Genomic DNA, 23,255 nt, shown 5'->3' with positions numbered 1-23,255 from the left:
TGTTGTATTCAATCCCGATGCAATTTCTGTGTTTCATCAACAATCTGATAGTCCACAGATTACAGATTGCCTCCATATGGGCACCGGAAACTACTACTGGTCTTCCAGGGATCAATCAGAGCGTAGAGTGTTTGAGACATTACTCCCATGAAGGGAAGTGAGCATGGTGACTGTTGTATTCAATCCCGATGCAATTACTGTGTTTCATCAACACTCTGATAGTCCACAGATTACAGAATGCCTCCAGATGTGCATCAGGAACCACTACTGGTCTTCGAGGGAACGATCAAAGCGTAGACTGTTTGAGACATTACTCCCATGGACGAAAGTGCGCATAGTGACAGTTGTATTCAATCCCGATGCAATTTCTGTGTTTCATCAACACTCTGATAGTCCACAAATTACGGAAAGCCTCCAGATGTGCATCGGAAACTACTACTGGTCTTCCAGGGAACGATCAAAGCGTAGACTGTTACAGACATTACTCCCTTGGAGGAAAGTGCGCATGGTGAATGTTGTATTCAATCCTGATGCAATTTCTGTGTTTCATCAACACTCTGATAATCCACAGATTACAGAATGCCACCAGATGTGCATCGGAAACTACTAGTGGTCTTCCAGGGAACGATCAAAGCGTAGACTGTTTGAGACATTACTCCCATGGAGGAAAGTGCGCATGGTGACTGTTGTATACAATCCCGATGCAATTTCTGTGTTTCATGAACACTCTGATAGTCCACAGATTACAGATTGCCTCCATATGGGCACCGGAAACTACTACTGGTCTTCCAGGGAACGATCAAAGAGTAGACTGTTTGAGACATTACTCCCACGGAGGGAAGTAAGCATGGTGACTGTTGTATTCAATCCCGATGCAATTTATGTGTTTCATCAACACTCTGATAGTCCACAGATTGCAGAATGCCACCAGATGTGCATCGGAAACTACTACTGGTCTTCTGGGGAACGATCAAAGCGTAGACTGTTTGAGACATTACCCAAGTGGTGGAAAGAGCGCATGGTGATTGTTGTATTCAATCCCGATGCAATTTCTGTGTTTCATCAACACTCTGATAGTCCACAGATTACAGAATGCCACCAGATGTGCATCGGAAACTACTACTGGTCTTCCAGGGAACGATCAAAGCGTAGGCTGTTTGAGAATTACTCCCATGGAGGAAAGTTCGCATGGTGACTGTTGGATTCAATCCCGATGCAATTTCTGTGTTTCATCAACAATCTGATAGTCCACAGATTACAGATTGCCTCCATATGGGCACCGGAAACTACTACTGGTCTTCCAGGGATCAATCAGAGCGTAGAGTGTTTGAGACATTACTCCCATGAAGGGAAGTGAGCATGGTGACTGTTGAATTCAATCCCGATGCAATTACTGTGTTTCATCAACACTCTGATAGTCCACAGGTTACAGAATGCCTCCAGATGTGCATCAGGAACCACTACTGGTCTTCGAGGGAACGATCAAAGCGTAGACTGTTTGAGACATTACTCCCATGGACGAAAGTGCGCATAGTGACAGTTGTATTGAATCCCGATGCAATTTCTGTGTTTCATCAACACTCTGATAGTCCACAAATTACGGAAAGCCTCCAGATGTGCATCGGAAACTACTACTGGTCTTCCAGGGAACGATCAAAGCGTAGACTGTTACAGACATTACTCCCTTGGAGGAAAGTGCGCATGGTGAATGTTGTATTCAATCCTGATGCAATTTCTGTGTTTCATCAACACTCTGATAATCCACAGATTACAGAATGCCACCAGATGTGCATCGGAAACTACCAGTGGTCTTCCAGGGAACGATCAAAGCGTAGACTGTTTGAGACATTACTCCCATGGAGGAAAGTGCGCATGGTGACTGTTGAATACAATCCCGATGCAATTTCTGTGTTTCATCAACACTCTGATAGTCAACAGATTACAGAATGCCTCCAGATGTGCATCGGAAACTACTACTGGTTTTCCAGGGAACGATCAAAGAGTAGACTGTTTAAGAAATTACTAACATGGAGGAAATTGCGCATGGTGGCTGTTGTATTCAATCCCGATGCAATTTCTGTGCTTCATCAACACTCTGATAGTCCACAGTTTACGGAAAGCCTCCAGATGAGCATCGGAAAGTACTACTGGTCTTCCAGGGAACGATCAAAGCGTAAACTCTTTGAGACATTACTCCCATGGAGGGAAGTGCGCATGGTGACTGTTGTATTCAATCCCGATGCAATTTAAGTGTTTCGTCAGCACTCTTATAGTCCACAGATTACAGAATGCTTTCAGATGTGCATCGGAAACTACTACTGGTCTTCCTGGGAACGATCAAAGCGTAGACTGTTTGAGACATTACTCCCATGGACGAAAGTGCGCATAGTGACAGTTGTATTGAATCCCGATGCAATTTCTGTGTTTCATCAACACTCTGATAGTCCACAAATTACGGAAAGCCTCCAGATGTGCATCGGAAACTACTACTGGTCTTCCAGGGAACGATCAAAGCGTAGACTGTTACAGACATTACTCCCTTGGAGGAAAGTGCGCATGGTGAATGTTGTATTCAATCCTGATGCAATTTCTGTGTTTCATCAACACTCTGATAATCCACAGATTACAGAATGCCACCAGATGTGCATCGGAAACTACCAATGGTCTTCCAGGGAACGATCAAAGCGTAGAGTGTTTGAGACATTACTCCCATGGAGGAAAGTGCGCATGGTGACTGTTGTATTCAATTCCGATTCAATTCTGTGTTTCATCAACACTCTGATAGAATACAGATTACAGAATGACATCAGATGTGTATCGGAAAATACTACTGGTATTCCAGGTAACTATCAAAGCGTAGCCTGTAGAGTCAATACTCCCATGGACGAAAGTGCGCATGGTGACTGTTGTATTCAATCCCGATGCAATATCTGTGTTTCATCAACACTCTGATAGTCTACAGATTACAGAATGCCATTAGATGTGCATCGGGAACTACTACTGGTCTTCCAGGGAACGATCAAAGCGTAGACTGTTTGAGACATTGCTCCCATGGAGGAAACTGGGCATGGAGACTGTTGTATTCAATCCCAATGCAATTTCTGTGTTTCATCAACAATCTGATAGTCCACAGATTACAGAAAGCATCCAGATGCGCATCGGCAACTACTACTGGTCTTCCAGGGAACTATCAACGATCAAAGCGTAGACTCTTAGAGACATTACTCCCATGGAGGTAAGTGCTCAGGGTGACTTTTGTATTCAATCCCGATGCAATTTCTGTGTTTCATCAACACTCTGATAGTCAACAGATTACAGAATGCCTCCAGATGTGCATCGGAAACTACTACTGGTCTTCCAGGGAGCGATCAAAGAGTAGACTGTTTGAGACATTACTCCCACGGACGAAAGTGCGCATGGTGACAGTTGTATTCAATCCCGATGCAACTTCTGTGTTTCATCAACACTGTGATAGTCCACAGATTACAGAATGCCTCCAGATGTGCATCGGAAACTACTACTGGTCTTCCAGGGAACGATCAAAGCGTAAACACTTTGAGACATTACCCCCATGGAGGTAAGTGCACAGGGAGACTGTTGTATTCAATCCCGATGCAATTTCTGTGTTTCATCAACACTCTGATAGTCTACAGATTACAGAATGTCACCAGATGTGCATCGGAAACTACTACTGGTCTTCCAGGGAACAATCAAAGCGTAGACTGTTTGAGACATTACTCCCGTGGAGGAAAGTGCGCATGGTGACTGTTGTATTCAATCCCGATGCAATTTCTGTGTTTCATCAACACTCTGATAGTCCACAGATTACAGAATGCCTCCAGATGTGCATCGGAAACTACTACTGGTCTTCCAGGGATCAATCAGAGCGTAGAGTGTTTGAGACATTACTCCCATGAAGGGAAGTGAGCATGGTGAATGTTGTATTCAATCCCGATGACATTTCTGTGTTTCATCAACACTCTGATAGTCAACAGATTACAGAATGCCTCCAGATGTGCATCGGAAACTACTACTGGTCTTCCAGGGAACGATCAAATAGTAGACTGTTTGAGACATTACTCCCACGGAGGAAAGTGCGCATGGTGACTGTTGTATTCAATCCCGATGCAATTTATGTGTTTCATCAACACCCTGATAGTCCACAGATTACAGAATGCCACCAGATGTGCATCGGAAACTACTACTGGTCTTCTGGGGAACGATCAAATCGTAGACTGTTGGAGACATTACTCCCGTGGAGGAAAGAGCGCATGGTGGTTGTTGTATTCAATCCCGATGCAATTTCTGTGTTTCATCAACACTCTGATAGTCCACAGATTACAGCATGCCACCAGATGTGCATCGGAAACTACTACAGGTCTTCCAGGGAACGATCAAAGCGTAGGCTGTTTGAGAATTACTCCCATGGTGGAAAGTTCGCATGGTGACTGTTGGATTCAATCCCGATGCAATTTCTGTGTTTCATCAACACTCTGATAGTCTACAGATTACAGAATGTCACCAGATGTGCATCGGAAACTACTACTGGTCTTCCAGGGAACAATCAAAGCGTAGACTGTTTGAGACATTACTCCCGTGGAGGAAAGTGCGCATGGTGACTGTTGTATTCAATCCCGATGCAATTTCTGTGTTTCATCAACACTCTGATAGTCCACAGATTACAGAATGCCTCCAGATGTGCATCGGAAACTACTACTGGTCTTCCAGGGATCAATCAGAGCGTAGAGTGTTTGAGACATTACTCCCATGAAGGGAAGTGAGCATGGTGAATGTTGTATTCAAACCCGATGACATTTCTGTGTTTCATCAACACTCTGATAGTCCACAGATTACAGAATGCCACCAGATGTGCATCGGAAACTACTACTGGTCTTCTGGGGAACGATCAAATCGTAGACTGTTTGAGACATTACTCCCGTGGAGGAAAGAGCGCATGGTGATTGTTGTATTCAATCCTGATGCAATTTCTGTGTTTCATCAACACTCTGATAGTCCACAGATTACAGCATGCCACCAGATGGGCATCGGAAACTACTACTGGTCTTCCAGGGAACGATCAAAGCGTAGGCTGTTTGAGAATTACTCCCATGGAGGAAAGTTCGCATGGTGACTGTTGGATTCAATCCCGATGCAATTTCTGTGTTTCATCAACAATCTGATAGTCCACAGATTACAGATTGCCTCCATATGGGCACCGGAAACTACTACTGGTCTTCCAGGGATCAATCAGAGCGTAGAGTGTTTGAGACATTACTCCCATGAAGGGAAGTGAGCATGGTGACTGTTGAATTCAATCCCGATGCAATTACTGTGTTTCATCAACACTCTGATAGTCCACAGGTTACAGAATGCCTCCAGATGTGCATCAGGAACCACTACTGGTCTTCGAGGGAACGATCAAAGCGTAGACTGTTTGAGACATTACTCCCATGGACGAAAGTGCGCATAGTGACAGTTGTATTGAATCCCGATGCAATTTCTGTGTTTCATCAACACTCTGATAGTCCACAAATTACGGAAAGCCTCCAGATGTGCATCGGAAACTACTACTGGTCTTCCAGGGAACGATCAAAGCGTAGACTGTTACAGACATTACTCCCTTGGAGGAAAGTGCGCATGGTGAATGTTGTATTCAATCCTGATGCAATTTCTGTATTTCATCAACACTCTGATAATCCACAGATTACAGAATGCCACCAGATGTGCATCGGAAACTACCAGTGGTCTTCCAGGGAACGATCAAAGCGTAGACTGTTTGAGACATTACTCCCATGGAGGAAAGTGCGCATGGTGACTGTTGTATACAATCCCGATGCAATTTCTGTGTTTCATCAACACTCTGATAGTCAACAGATTACAGAATGCCTCCAGATGTGCATCGGAAACTACTACTGGTTTTCCAGGGAACGATCAAAGAGTAGACTGTTTAAGAAATTACTAACATGGAGGAAATTGCGCATGGTGACTGTTGTATTCAATCCCGATGCAATTTCTGTGCTTCATCAACACTCTGATAGTCCACAGTTTACGGAAAGCCTCCAGATGAGCATCGGAAAGTACTACTGGTCTTCCAGGGAACGATCAAAGCGTACACTCTTTGAGACATTACTCCCATGGAGGGATGTGCGCATGGTGACTGTTGTATTCAATCCCGATGCAATTTAAGTGTTTCGTTCACCACTCTTATAGTCCACAGATTACAGAATGCTTTCAGATGTGCATCGGAAACTACTACTGGTCTTCCTGGGAACGATCAAAGCGTAGACTGTTTGAGACATTACTCCCTGGACTAAAGTGCGCATGGTGACTGTTGTATTCAATTCCCATTCAATTTCTGTGTTTCACCAACTCTCTGATTGTCCACAGATTACAGAATGCCTCTAGATGTGCATCGGAAACTACTACTGGTCTTCCAGGGACCGATCAAAGCGTAGACTGTTTGAGACATTACTCCCGTGTAGGTAAGTGCGCATGGTGACTGTTGTATTCAATCCCGATGCAATTTCTGTGTTTCATCAACACTCTGGTAGTCCACAGATTACAAAATGCCTCCAGATGTGCATCGGAAACTACTACTGATCTTCCAGGGAACGATCAAAGCGTAGAGTGTTTGAGACATTACTCCCATGGAGGAAAGTGCGCATGGTGACTGTTGTATTCAATTCCGATTCAATTCTGTGTTTCATCAACACTCTGATAGAATACAGATTACAGAATGACATCAGATGTGTATCGGAAAATACTACTGGTATTCCAGGTAACTATCAAAGCGTAGCCTGTAGAGTCAATACTCCCATGGACGAAAGTGCGCATGGTGACTGTTGTATTCAATCCCGATGCAATATCTGTGTTTCATCAACACTCTGACAGTCTACAGATTACAGAATGCCATTAGATGTGCATCGGGAACTACTACTGGTCTTCCAGGGAACGATCAAAGCGTAGACTGTTTGAGACATTGCTCCCATGGAGGAAACTGGGCATGGAGACTGTTGTATTCAATCCAAATGCAATTTCTGTGTTTCATCAACAATCTGATAGTCCACAGATTACAGAAAGCATCCAGATGCGCATCGGCAACTACTACTGGTCTTCCAGGGAACTATCAACGATCAAAGCGTAGACTCTTAGAGACATTACTCCCATGGAGGTAAGTGCTCAGGGTGACTTTTGTATTCAATCCCGATGCAATTTCTGTGTTTCATCAACACTCTGATAGTCAACAGATTACAGAATGCCTCCAGATGTGCATCGGAAACTACTACTGGTCTTCCAGGGAGCGATCAAAGAGTAGACTGTTTGAGACATTACTCCCATGGACGAAAGTGCGCATGGTGACAGTTGTATTCAATCCCGATGCAACTTCTGTGTTTCATCAACACTGTGATAGTCCACAGATTACAGAATGCCTCCAGATGTGCATCGGAAACTACTACTGGTCTTCCAGGGAACGATCAAAGCGTAAACACTTTGAGACATTACCCCCATGGAGGTAAGTGCACAGGGAGACTGTTGTATTCAATCCCGATGCAATTTCTGTGTTTCATCAACACTCTGATAGTCTACAGATTACAGAATGTCACCAGATGTGCATCGGAAACTACTACTGGTCTTCCAGGGAACAATCAAAGCGTAGACTGTTTGAGACATTACTCCCGTGGAGGAAAGTGCGCATGGTGACTGTTGTATTCAATCCCGATGCAATTTCTGTGTTTCATCAACACTCTGATAGTCCACAGATTACAGAATGCCTCCAGATGTGCATCGGAAACTACTACTGGTCTTCCAGGGATCAATCAGAGCGTAGAGTGTTTGAGACATTACTCCCATGAAGGGAAGTGAGCATGGTGAATGTTGTATTCAATCCCGATGACATTTCTGTGTTTCATCAACACTCTGATAGTCAACAGATTACAGAATGCCTCCAGATGTGCATCGGAAACTACTACTGGTCTTCCAGGGAACGATCAAATAGTAGACTGTTTGAGACATTACTCCCACGGAGGAAAGTGCGCATGGTGACTGTTGTATTCAATCCCGATGCAATTTATGTGTTTCATCAACACTCTGATAGTCCACAGATTACAGAATGCCACCAGATGTGCATCGGAAACTACTACTGGTCTTCTGGGGAACGATCAAATCGTAGACTGTTTGAGACATTACTCCCGTGGAGGAAAGAGCGCATGGTGATTGTTGTATTCAATCCCGATGCAATTTCTGTGTTTCATCAACACTCTGATAGTCCACAGATTACAGCATGCCACCAGATGTGCATCGGAAACTACTACAGGTCTTCCAGGGAACGATCAAAGCGTAGGCTGTTTGAGAATTACTCCCATGGTGGAAAGTTCGCATGGTGACTGTTGGATTCAATCCCGATGCAATTTCTGTGTTTCATCAACAATCTGATAGTCCACAGATTACAGATTGCCTCCATATGTGCACCGGAAACTACTACTGGTCTTCCAGGGATCAATCAGAGCGTAGAGTGTTTGAGACATTACTCCCATGAAGGGAAGTGAGCATGGTGCCTGTTGTATTCAATCACGATGCAATTACTGTGTTTCATCAACACTCTGATAGTCCACAGATTACAGATTGCCTCCAGATGTGCATCGGAAACTACTACTGGTCTTCTAGGGAACGATCAAAGCATAAACTCTTTGAGACATTACCCCCATGGAGGTAAGTGCACAGGGAGACTGTTTTATTCAATCCCGATGCAATTTCTGTGTTTCATCAACACTCTGATAGTCTACAGATTACAGAATGTCACCAGATGTGCATCGGAAACTACTACTGGTCTTCCAGGGAACAATCAAAGCGTAGACTGTTTGAGACATTACTCCCGTGGAGGAAAGTGCGCATGGTGACTGTTGTATTCAATCCCGATGCAATTTCTGTGTTTCATCAACACTCTGATAGTCCACAGATTACAGAATGCCTCCAGATGTGCATCGGAAACTACTACTGGTCTTCCAGGGATCAATCAGAGCGTAGAGTGTTTGAGACATTACTCCCATGAAGGGAAGTGAGCATGGTGAATGTTGTATTCAAACCCGATGACATTTCTGTGTTTCATCAACACTCTGATAGTCCACAGATTACAGAATGCCACCAGATGTGCATCGGAAACTACTACTGGTCTTCTGGGGAACGATCAAAGCGTAGACTGTTTGAGACATTACTCCCGTGGAGGAAAGAGCGCATGGTGATTGTTGTATTCAATCCTGATGCAATTTCTGTGTTTCATCAACACTCTGATAGTCCACAGATTACAGCATGCCACCAGATGTGCATCGGAAACTACTACTGGTCTTCCAGGGAACGATCAAAGCGTAGACTGTTACAGACATTACTCCCTTGGAGGAAAGTGCGCATGGTGAATGTTGTATTCAATCCTGATGCAATTTCTGTGTTTCATCAACACTCTGATAATCCACAGATTACAGAATGCCACCAGATGTGCATTGGAAACTACTAGTGGTCTTCCAGGGAACGATCAAAGCGTAGACTGTTTGAGACATTACTCCCATGGAGGAAAGTGCGCATGGTGACTGTTGTATACAATCCCGATGCAATTTCTGTGTTTCATCAACACTCTGATAGTCCACAGATTACAGATTGCCTCCATATGGGCACCGGAAACTACTACTGGTCTTCCAGGGAACGATCAAAGAGTAGACTGTTTGAGACATTACTCCCACGGAGGGAAGTGCGCATGGTGACTGTTGTATTCAATCCCGATGCAATTTATGTGTTTCATCAACATTTTGATAGTCCACAGATTACAGAATGCCACCAGATGTGCATCGGAAACTGCTACTGGTCTTCTGGGGAACGATCAAAGCGTAGACTGTTTGAGACATTACCCCCGTGGTGGAAAGAGCGCATGGTGATTGTTGTATTCAAGCCCGATGCAATTTCTGTGTTTCATCAACACTCTGATAGTCCACAGATTACAGAATGCCACCAGATGTGCATCGGAAACTACTACTGGTCTTCCAGGGAACGATCAAAGCGTAGGCTGTTTGAGAATTACTCCCATGGAGGAAAGTTCGCATGGTGACTGTTGGATTCAATCCCGATGCAATTTCTGTGCTTCATCAACACTCTGATAGTCCACAGTTTACGGAAAGCCTCCAGATGAGCATCGGAAAGTACTACTGGTCTTCCAGGGAACGATCAAAGCGTAAACTCTTTGAGACATTACTCCCATGGAGGGAAGTGCGCATGGTGACTGTTGTATTCAATCCCGATGCAATTTAAGTGTTTCGTCAGCACTCTTATAGTCCACAGATTACAGAATGCTTTCAGATGTGCATCGGAAACTACTACTGGTCTTCCTGGGAACGATCAAAGCGTAGACTGTTTGAGACATTACTCCCCTGGACTAAAGTGCGCATGGTGACTGTTGTATTCAATTCCGATTCAATTTCTGTGTTTCACCAACTCTCTGATTGTCCACAGATTACAGAATGCCTCTAGATGTGCATCGGAAACTACTACTGGTCTTCCAGGGACCGATCAAAGCGTAGACTGTTTGAGACATTACTCCCGTGTAGGAAAGTGCGCATGGTGACTGTTGTATTCAATCCCGATGCAATTTCTGTGTTTCATCAACACTCTGGTAGTCCACAGATTACAAAATGCCTCCAGATGTGCATCGGAAACTACTACTGATCTTCCAGGGAACGATCAAAGCGTAGAGTGTTTGAGACATTACTCCCATGGAGGAAAGTGCGCATGGTGACTGTTGTATTCAATTCCGATTCAATTCTGTGTTTCATCAACACTCTGATAGAATACAGATTACAGAATGACATCAGATGTGTATCGGAAAATACTACTGGTATTCCAGGTAACTATCAAAGCGTAGCCTGTAGAGTCAATACTCCCATGGACGAAAGTGCGCATGGTGACTGTTGTATTCAATCCCGATGCAATATCTGTGTTTCATCAACACTCTGATAGTCTACAGATTACAGAATGCCATTAGATGTGCATCGGGAACTACTACTGGTCTTCCAGGGAACGATCAAAGCGTAGACTGTTTGAGACATTGCTCCCATGGAGGAAACTGGGCATGGAGACTGTTGTATTCAATCCCAATGCAATTTCTGTGTTTCATCAACAATCTGATAGTCCACAGATTACAGAAAGCATCCAGATGCGCATCGGCAACTACTACTGGTCTTCCAGGGAACTATCAACGATCAAAGCGTAGACTCTTAGAGACATTACTCCCATGGAGGTAAGTGCTCAGGGTGACTTTTGTATTCAATCCCGATGCAATTTCTGTGTTTCATCAACACTCTGATAGTCAACAGATTACAGAATGCCTCCAGATGTGCATCGGAAACTACTACTGGTCTTCCAGGGAGCGATCAAAGAGTAGACTGTTTGAGACATTACTCCCATGGACGAAAGTGCGCATGGTGACAGTTGTATTCAATCCCGATGCAACTTCTGTGTTTCATCAACACTGTGATAGTCCACAGATTACAGAATGCCTCCAGATGTGCATCGGAAACTACTACTGGTCTTCCAGGGAACGATCAAAGCGTAAACACTTTGAGACATTACCCCCATGGAGGTAAGTGCACAGGGAGACTGTTGTATTCAATCCCGATGCAATTTCTGTGTTTCATCAACACTCTGATAGTCTACAGATTACAGAATGTCACCAGATGTGCATCGGAAACTACTACTGGTCTTCCAGGGAACAATCAAAGCGTAGACTGTTTGAGACATTACTCCCGTGGAGGAAAGTGCGCATGGTGACTGTTGTATTCAATCCCGATGCAATTTCTGTGTTTCATCAACACTCTGATAGTCCACAGATTACAGAATGCCTCCAGATGTGCATCGGAAACTACTACTGGTCTTCCAGGGATCAATCAGAGCGTAGAGTGTTTGAGACATTACTCCCATGAAGGGAAGTGAGCATGGTGAATGTTGTATTCAAACCCGATGACATTTCTGTGTTTCATCAACACTCTGATAGTCCACAGATTACAGAATGCCACCAGATGTGCATCGGAAACTACTACTGGTCTTCTGGGGAACGATCAAAGCGTAGACTGTTTGAGACATTACTCCCGTGGAGGAAAGAGCGCATGGTGATTGTTGTATTCAATCCTGATGCAATTTCTGTGTTTCATCAACACTCTGATAGTCCACAGATTACAGCATGCCACCAGATGTGCATCGGAAACTACTACTGGTCTTCCAGGGAACGATCAAAGCGTAGACTGTTACAGACATTACTCCCTTGGAGGAAAGTGCGCATGGTGAATGTTGTATTCAATCCTGATGCAATTTCTGTGTTTCATCAACACTCTGATAATCCACAGATTACAGAATGCCACCAGATGTGCATTGGAAACTACTAGTGGTCTTCCAGGGAACGATCAAAGCGTAGACTGTTTGAGACATTACTCCCATGGAGGAAAGTGCGCATGGTGACTGTTGTATACAATCCCGATGCAATTTCTGTGTTTCATCAACACTCTGATAGTCCACAGATTACAGATTGCCTCCATATGGGCACCGGAAACTACTACTGGTCTTCCAGGGAACGATCAAAGAGTAGACTGTTTGAGACATTACTCCCACGGAGGGAAGTGCGCATGGTGACTGTTGTATTCAATCCCGATGCAATTTATGTGTTTCATCAACACTCTGATAGTCCACAGATTACAGAATGCCACCAGATGTGCATCGGAAACTGCTACTGGTCTTCTGGGGAACGATCAAAGCGTAGACTGTTTGAGACATTACCCCCGTGGTGGAAAGAGCGCATGGTGATTGTTGTATTCAATCCCGATGCAATTTCTGTGTTTCATCAACACTCTGATAGTCCACAGATTACAGAATGCCACCAGATGTGCATCGGAAACTACTACTGGTCTTCCAGGGAACGATCAAAGCGTAGGCTGTTTGAGAATTACTCCCATGGAGGAAAGTTCGCATGGTGACTGTTGGATTCAATCCCGATGCAATTTCTGTGTTTCATCAACAATCTGATAGTCCACAGATTACAGATTGCCTCCATATGGGCACCGGAAACTACTATTGGTCTTCCAGGGATCAATCAGAGCGTAGAGTGTTTGAGACATTACTCCCATGAAGGGAAGTGAGCATGGTGACTGTTGAATTCAATCCCGATGCAATTACTGTGTTTCATCAACACTCTGATAGTCCACAGGTTACAGAATGCCTCCAGATGTGCATCAGGAACCACTACTGGTCTTCGAGGGAACGATCAAAGCGTAGACTGTTTGAGACATTACTCCCATGGACGAAAGTGCGCATAGTGACAGTTGTATTGAATCCCGATGCAATTTCTGTGTTTCATCAACACTCTGATAGTCCACAAATTACGGAAAGCCTCCAGATGTGCATCGGAAACTACTACTGGTCTTCCAGGGAACGATCAAAGCGTAGACTGTTACAGACATTACTCCCTTGGAGGAAAGTGCGCATGGTGAATGTTGTATTCAATCCTGATGCAATTTCTGTGTTTCATCAACACTCAGATAATCCACAGATTACAGAATGCCACCAGATGTGCATCGGAAACTACCAGTGGTCTTCCAGGGAACGATCAAAGCGTAGACTGTTTGAGACATTACTCCCATGGAGGAAAGTGCGCATGGTGACTGTTGTATACAATCCCGATGCAATTTCTGTGTTTCATCAACACTCTGATAGTCAACAGATTACAGAATGCCTCCAGATGTGCATCGGAAACTACTACTGGTTTTCCAGGGAACGATCAAAGAGTAGACTGTTTAAGAAATTACTAACATGGAGGAAATTGCGCATGGTGACTGTTGTATTCAATCCCGATGCAATTTCTGTGCTTCATCAACACTCTGATAGTCCACAGTTTACGGAAAGCCTCCAGATGAGCATCGGAAAGTACTACTGGTCTTCCAGGGAACGATCAAAGCGTAAACTCTTTGAGACATTACTCCCATGGAGGGAAGTGCGCATGGTGACTGTTGTATTCAATCCCGATGCAATTTAAGTGTTTCGTCAGCACTCTTATAGTCCACAGATTACAGAATGCTTTCAGATGTGCATCGGAAACTACTACTGGTCTTCCTGGGAACGATCAAAGCGTAGACTGTTTGAGACATTACTCCCCTGGACTAAAGTGCGCATGGTGACTGTTGTATTCAATTCCGATTCAATTTCTGTGTTTCACCAACTCTCTGATTGTCCACAGATTACAGAATGCCTCTAGATGTGCATCGGAAACTACTACTGGTCTTCCAGGGACCGATCAAAGCGTAGACTGTTTGAGACATTACTCCCGTGTAGGAAAGTGCGCATGGTGACTGTTGTATTCAATCCCGATGCAATTTCTGTGTTTCATCAACACTCTGGTAGTCCACAGATTACAAAATGCCTCCAGATGTGCATCGGAAACTACTACTGATCTTCCAGGGAACGATCAAAGCGTAGAGTGTTTGAGACATTACTCCCATGGAGGAAAGTGCGCATGGTGACTTTTGTATTCAATTCCGATTCAATTCTGTGTTTCATCAACACTCTGATAGAATACAGATTACAGAATGACATCAGATGTGTATCGGAAAATACTACTGGTATTCCAGGTAACTATCAAAGCGTAGCCTGTAGAGTCAATACTCCCATGGACGAAAGTGCGCATGGTGACTGTTGTATTCAATCCCGATGCAATATCTGTGTTTCATCAACACTCTGATAGTCTACAGATTACAGAATGCCATTAGATGTGCATCGGGAACTACTACTGGTCTTCCAGGGAACGATAAAAGGGTAGACTGTTTGAGACATTGCTCCCATGGAGGAAACTGGGCATGGAGACTGTTGTATTCAATCCCAATGCAATTTCTGTGTTTCATCAACAATCTGATAGTCCACAGATTACAGAAAGCATCCAGATGCGCATCGGCAACTACTACTGGTCTTCCAGGGAACTATCAACGATCAAAGCGTAGACTCTTAGAGACATTACTCCCATGGAGGTAAGTGCTCAGGGTGACTTTTGTATTCAATCCCGATGCAATTTCTGTGTTTCATCAACACTCTGATAGTCAACAGATTACAGAATGCCTCCAGATGTGCATCGGAAACTACTACTGGTCTTCCAGGGAGCGATCAAAGAGTAGACTGTTTGAGACATTACTCCCATGGACGAAAGTGCGCATGGTGACAGTTGTATTCAATCCCGATGCAACTTCTGTGTTTCATCAACACTGTGATAGTCCACAGATTACAGAATGCCTCCAGATGTGCATCGGAAACTACTACTGGTCTTCCAGGGAACGATCAAAGCGTAAACACTTTGAGACATTACCCCCATGGAGGTAAGTGCACAGGGAGACTGTTGTATTCAATCCCGATGCAATTTCTGTGTTTCATCAACACTCTGATAGTCTACAGATTACAGAATGTCACCAGATGTGCATCGGAAACTACTACTGGTCTTCCAGGGAACAATCAAAGCGTAGACTGTTTGAGACATTACTCCCGTGGAGGAAAGTGCGCATGGTGACTGTTGTATTCAATCCCGATGCAATTTCTGTGTTTCATCAACACTCTGATAGTCCACAGATTACAAAATGCCTCCAGATGTGCATCGGAAACTACTACTGGTCTTCCAGGGATCAATCAGAGCGTAGAGTGTTTGAGACATTACTCCCATGAAGGGAAGTGAGCATGGTGAATGTTGTATTCAATCCCGATGACATTTCTGTGTTTCATCAACACTCTGATAGTCAACAGATTACAGAATGCCTCCAGATGTGCATCGGAAACTACTACTGGTCTTCCAGGGAACGATCAAATAGTAGACTGTTTGAGACATTACTCCCACGGAGGAAAGTGCGCATGGTGACTGTTGTATTCAATCCCGATGCAATTTATGTGTTTCATCAACACTCTGATAGTCCACAGATTACAGAATGCCACCAGATGTGCATCGGAAACTACTACTGGTCTTCTGGGGAACGATCAAATCGTAGACTGTTTGAGACATTACTCCCGTGGAGGAAAGAGCGCATGGTGATTGTTGTATTCAATCCCGATGCAATTTCTGTGTTTCATCAACACTCTGATAGTCCACAGATTACAGCATGCCACCAGATGTGCATCGGAAACTACTACAGGTCTTCCAGGGAACGATCAAAGCGTAGGCTGTTTGAGAATTACTCCCATGGTGGAAAGTTCGCATGGTGACTGTTGGATTCAATCCCGATGCAATTTCTGTGTTTCATCAACAATCTGATAGTCCACAGATTACAGATTGCCTCCATATGTGCACCGGAAACTACTACTGGTCTTCCAGGGATCAATCAGAGCGTAGAGTGTTTGAGACATTACTCCCAGGAAGGGAAGTGAGCATGGTGCCTGTTGTATTCAATCACGATGCAATTACTGTGTTTCATCAACACTCTGATAGTCCACAGATTACAGAATGCCTCCAGATGTGCATCAGGAACCACTACTGGTCTTCGAGGGAACGATCAAAGCGTAGACTGTTTGAGACATTGCTCCCATGGACGAAAGTGCGCATAGTGACAGTTGTATTCAATCCCGATGCAATTTCTGTGTTTCATCAACACTCTGATAGTCCACAAATTACGGAAAGCCTCCAGATGTGCATCGGAAACTACTACTGGTCTTCCAGGGAACGAACAAAGCGTAGACTGTTACAGACATTACTCCCTTGGAGGAAAGTGCGCATGGTGAATGTTGTATTCAATCCTGATGCAATTTCTGTGTTTCATCAACACTCTGATAATCCACAGATTACAGAATGCCTCCAGATGTGCATCGGAAACCACTACTGGTCTTCCAGGGAACGATCAAAGCGTAGACTGTTTGAGACATTACTCCCATGGACGAAAGTGCGCATGGTGACTGTTGTATTCAATCCCGATGCAATTTCTGTGTTTCATCAACACTCTGATAGTCCACAGATTACAGAATGCCACCAGATGTGCATCGGAAACTACTACTGGTCTTCCAGGGAACGATCAAAGCGTAGACTGTTTGAGACATTACTCCCATGGAGGAAAGTGCGCATGGTGACTGTTGTATACAATCCCGATGGAATTTCTGTGTTTCATCAACACTCTGATAGTCAACAGATTACAGAATGCCTCCAGATGTGCATCGGAAACTACTACTGGTCTTCCAGGGAACGATCAAAGAGAAGACTGTTTGAGACATTACTCCCACGGATGAAAGTGCGCATGGTGACTGTTGTATTCAATCCTGATGCAATTTATGTGTTTCATCAACACTCTGATAGTCCACAGATTACAGAATGCCACCAGATGTGCATCGGAAACTACCACAGATCTCCTGGGGAACGATCAAAGCGTAGACTGTTTAAGACATTACTCCCATGGAAGAAAGTGCGCATGGTGACTGTTGTATTCAATCCCGATGCAATTTCTGTGTTTCATCAACACTCTGATAGTCCACAGATTACAGAATGCCTGCAGATGTGCACCGGAAACTACTACTGGTCTTCCAGGGAACGATCAAAGAGTAGACTGTTTGAGACATTACTCCCACGGAGGAAAGTGCGCATGGTGACTGTTGGATTCAATCCCGATGCAATTTCTGTGTTTCATCAACAATCTGATAGTCCACAGATTACATATTGCCTCCATATGGGCACCGGAAACTACTACTGGTCTTCCAGGGAACGATCAAAGAGTAGACTGTTTGAGACATTACTCCCACGGAGGGAAGTGCGCATGGTGACTGTTGTATTCAATCCCGATGCAATTTCTGTGTTTCATCAACACTCTGATAGTCCACAGATTACAGAATGCCACCAGATGTGCATCGGAAACTACTACTGGTCTTCTGGGGAACGATCAAAGCGTAGACTGTTTGAGACATTACCCCCGTGGTGGAAAGAGCGCATGGTGATTGTTGTATTCAATCCCGATGCAATTTCTGTGTTTCATTAACACTCTGATAGTCCACAGATTACAGAATGCCACCAGATGTGCATCGGAAACTACTACTGGTCTTCCAGGGAACGATCAAAGCGTAGGCTGTTTGAGAATTACTCCCATGGAGGAAAGTTCGCATGGTGACTGTTGTATTCAATCCCGATGCAATTTCTGTGTTTCATCAACAATCTGATAGTCCACAGATTACAGATTGCCTCCATATGGGCACCGGAAACTACTACTGGTCTTCCAGGGAACGATCAAAGAGTAGACTGTTTGAGACATTACTCCCACGGAGGGAAGTGCGCATGGTGACTGTTGTATTCAATCCCGATGCAATTTATGTGTTTCATCAACACTCTGATAGTCCACAGATTACAGAATGCCACCAGATGTGCATCGGAAACTACTACTGGTCTTCTGGGGAACGATCAAAGCGTAGACTGTTTGAGACATTACCCCCGTGGTGGTAAGAGCGCATGGTGATTGTTGTATTCAATCCCGATGCAATTTCTGTGTTTCATCAACACTCTGATAGTCCACAGATTACAGAATGCCACCAGATGTGCATCGGAAACTACTACTGGTCTTCCAGGGAACGATCAAAGCGTAGGCTGTTTGAGAATTACTCCCATGGAGGAAAGTTCGCATGGTGACTGTTGGATTCAATCCCGATGCAATTTCTGTGTTTCATCAACAATCTGATAGTCCACAGATTACAGATTGCCTCCATATGGGCACCGGAAACTACTACTGGTCTTCCAGGGATCAATCAGAGCGTAGAGTGTTTGAGACATTACTCCCATGAAGGGAAGTGAGCATGGTGACTGTTGAATTCAATCCCGATGCAATTACTATGTTTCATCAACACTCTGATAGTCCACAGGTTACAGAATGCCTCCAGATGTGCATCAGGAACCACTACTGGTCTTCGAGGGAACGATCAAAGCGTAGACTGTTTGAGACATTACTCCCATGGACGAAAGTGCGCATAGTGACAGTTGTATTGAATCCCGATGCAATTTCTGTGTTTCATCAACACTCTGATAGTCCACAAATTACGGAAAGCCTCCAGATGTGCATCGGAAACTACTACTGGTCTTCCAGGGAACGATCAAAGCGTAGACTGTTACAGACATTACTCCCTTGGAGGAAAGTGCGCATGGTGAATGTTGTATTCAATCCTGATGCAATTTCTGTGTTTCATCAACACTCTGATAATCCACAGATTACAGAATGCCACCAGATGTGCATCGGAAACTACCAGTGGTCTTCCAGGGAACGATCAAAGCGTAGACTGTTTGAGACATTACTCCCATGGAGGAAAGTGCGCATGGTGACTGTTGTATACAATCCCGATGCAATTTCTGTGTTTCATCAACACTCTGATAGTCAACAGATTACAGAATGCCTCCAGATGTGCATCGGAAACTACTACTGGTTTTCCAGGGAACGATCAAAGAGTAGACTGTTTAAGAAATTACTAACATGGAGGAAATTGCGCATGGTGACTGTTGTATTCAATCCCGATGCAATTTCTGTGCTTCCTCAACACTCTGATAGTCCACAGTTTACGGAAAGCCTCCAGATGAGCATCGGAAAGTACTACTGGTCTTCCAGGGAACGATCAAAGCGTAAACTCTTTGAGACATTACTCCCATGGAGGGAAGTGCGCATGGTGACTGTTGTATTCAATCCCGATGCAATTTAAGTGTTTCGTCAGCACTCTTATAGTCCACAGATTACAGAATGCTTTCAGATGTGCATCGGAAACTACTACTGGTCTTCCTGGGAACGATCAAAGCGTAGACTGTTTGAGACATTACTCCCCTGGACTAAAGTGCGCATGGTGACTGTTGTATTCAATTCCGATTCAATTCTGTGTTTCATCAACACTCTGATAGAATACAGATTACAGAATGACATCAGATGTGTATCGGAAAATACTACTGGTATTCCAGGTAACTATCAAAGCGTAGCCTGTAGAGTCAATACTCCCATGGACGAAAGTGCGCATGGTGACTGTTGTATTCAATCCCGATGCAATAACTGTGTTTCATCAACACTCTGATAGTCTACAGATTACAGAATGCCATTAGATGTGCATCGGGAACTACTACTGGTCTTCCAGGGAACGATCAAAGCGTAGACTGTTTGAGACATTGCTCCCATGGAGGAAACTGGGCATGGAGACTGTTGTATTCAATCCCAATGCAATTTCTGTGTTTCATCAACAATCTGATAGTCCACAGATTACAGAAAGCATCCAGATGCGCATCGGCAACTACTACTGGTCTTCCAGGGAACTATCAACGATCAAAGCGTAGACTCTTAGAGACATTACTCCCATGGAGGTAAGTGCTCAGGGTGACTTTTGTATTCAATCCGGATGCAATTTCTGTGTTTCATCAACACTCTGATAGTCAACAGATTACAGAATGCCTCCAGATGTGCATCGGAAACTACTACTGGTCTTCCAGGGAGCGATCAAAGAGTAGACTGTTTGAGACATTACTCCCATGGACGAAAGTGCGCATGGTGACAGTTGTATTCAATCCCGATGCAACTTCTGTGTTTCATCAACACTGTGATAGTCCACAGATTACAGAATGCCTCCAGATGTGCATCGGAAACTACTACTGGTCTTCCAGGGAACGATCAAAGCGTAAACACTTTGAGACATTACCCCCATGGAGGTAAGTGCACAGGGAGACTGTTGTATTCAATCCCGATGCAATTTCTGTGTTTCATCAACACTCTGATAGTCTACAGATTACAGAATGTCACCAGATGTGCATCGGAAACTACTACTGGTCTTCCAGGGAACAATCAAAGCGTAGACTGTTTGAGACATTACTCCCGTGGAGGAAAGTGCGCATGGTGACTGTTGTATTCAATCCCGATGCAATTTCTGTGTTTCATCAACACTCTGATAGTCCACAGATTACAGAATGCCTCCAGATGTGCATCGGAAACTACTACTGGTCTTCCAGGGATCAATCAGAGCGTAGAGTGTTTGAGACATTACTCCCATGAAGGGAAGTGAGCATGGTGAATGTTGTATTCAATCCCGATGACATTTCTGTGTTTCATCAACACTCTGATAGTCAACAGATTACAGAAAGCATAGAGATGTGCATCGGAAACTACTACTGGTCTTCCAGGGAACGATCAAATAGTAGACTGTTTGAGACATTACTCCCACGGAGGAAAGTGCGCATGGTGACTGTTGTATTCAATCCCGATGCAATTTATGTGTTTCATCAACACTCTGATAGTCCACAGATTACAGAATGCCACCAGATGTGCATCGGAAACTACTACTGGTCTTCTGGGGAACGATCAAATCGTAGACTGTTTGAGACATTACTCCCGTGGAGGAAAGAGCGCATGGTGATTGTTGTATTCAATCCCGATGCAATTTCTGTGTTTCATCAACACTCTGATAGTCCACAGATTACAGCATGCCACCAGATGTGCATCGGAAACTACTACAGGTCTTCCAGGGAACGATCAAAGCGTAGGCTGTTTGAGAATTACTCCCATGGTGGAAAGTTCGCATGGTGACTGTTGGATTCAATCCCGATGCAATTTCTGTGTTTCATCAACAATCTGATAGTCCACAGATTACAGATTGCCTCCATATGTGCACCGGAAACTACTACTGGTCTTCCAGGGATCAATCAGAGCGTAGAGTGTTTGAGACATTACTCCCATGAAGGGAAGTGAGCATGGTGCCTGTTGTATTCAATCACGATGCAATTACTGTGTTTCATCAACACTCTGATAGTCCACAGATTACAGAATGCCTCCAGATGTGCATCGGAAACTACTACTGGTCTTCTAGGGAACGATCAAAGCATAAACTCTTTGAGACATTACCCCCATGGAGGTAAGTGCACAGGGAGACTGTTTTATTCAATCCCGATGCAATTTCTGTGTTTCATCAACACTCTGATAGTCTACAGATTACAGAATGTCACCAGATGTGCATCGGAAACTACTACTGGTCTTCCAGGGAACAATCAAAGCGTAGACTGTTTGAGACATTACTCCCGTGGAGGAAAGTGCGCATGGTGACTGTTGGATTCAATCCCGATGCAATTTCTGTGTTTCATCAACAATCTGATAGTCCACAGATTACAGATTGCCTCCATATGTGCACCGGAAACTACTACTGGTCTTCCAGGGATCAATCAGAGCGTAGAGTGTTTGAGACATTACTCCCAGGAAGGGAAGTGAGCATGGTGCCTGTTGTATTCAATCACGATGCAATTTCTGTGTTTCATCAACACTCTGATAGTCCACAGATTACAGAATGCCTCCAGATGTGCATCAGGAACCACTACTGGTCTTCGAGGGAACGATCAAAGCGTAGACTGTTTGAGACATTGCTCCCATGGACGAAAGTGCGCATAGTGACAGTTGTATTCAATCCCGATGCAATTTCTGTGTTTCATCAACACTCTGATAGTCCACAGATTACAGAATGCCTCCAGATGTGCATCGGAAACTACTACTGGTCTTCCAGGGATCAATCAGAGCGTAGAGTGTTTGAGACATTACTCCCATGAAGGGAAGTGAGCATGGTGAATGTTGTATTCAAACCCGATGACATTTCTGTGTTTCATCAACACTCTGATAGTCCACAGATTACAGAATGCCACCAGATGTGCATCGGAAACTACTACTGGTCTTCTGGGGAACGATCAAAGCGTAGACTGTTTGAGACATTACTCCCGTGGAGGAAAGAGCGCATGGTGATTGTTGTATTCAATCCTGATGCAATTTCTGTGTTTCATCAACACTCTGATAGTCCACAGATTACAGCATGCCACCAGATGTGCATCGGAAACTACTACTGGTCTTCCAGGGAACGATCAAAGCGTAGGCTGTTTGAGAATTACTCCCATGGAGGAAAGTTCGCATGGTGACTGTTGGATTCAATCCCGATGCAATTTCTGTGTTTCATCAACAATCTGATAGTCCACAGATTACAGATTGCCTCCATATGTGCACCGGAAACTACTACTGGTCTTCCAGGGATCAATCAGAGCGTAGAGTGTTTGAGACATTACTCCCAGGAAGGGAAGTGAGCATGGTGCCTGTTGTATTCAATCACGATGCAATTACTGTGTTTCATCAACACTCTGATAGTCCACAGATTACAGAATGCCTCCAGATGTGCATCAGGAACCACTACTGGTCTTCGAGGGAACGATCAAAGCGTAGACTGTTTGAGACATTGCTCCCATGGTCGAA

The sequence above is a fragment of the Schistocerca gregaria genome, unplaced genomic scaffold (assembly GCF_023897955.1).
Source record: "Schistocerca gregaria isolate iqSchGreg1 unplaced genomic scaffold, iqSchGreg1.2 ptg000515l, whole genome shotgun sequence".
Taxonomy (NCBI): domain Eukaryota; kingdom Metazoa; phylum Arthropoda; class Insecta; order Orthoptera; family Acrididae; genus Schistocerca; species Schistocerca gregaria.
The sequence above is the reverse complement of the archived record's forward strand: the minus strand, read 5'-3'. Positions refer to the sequence as shown.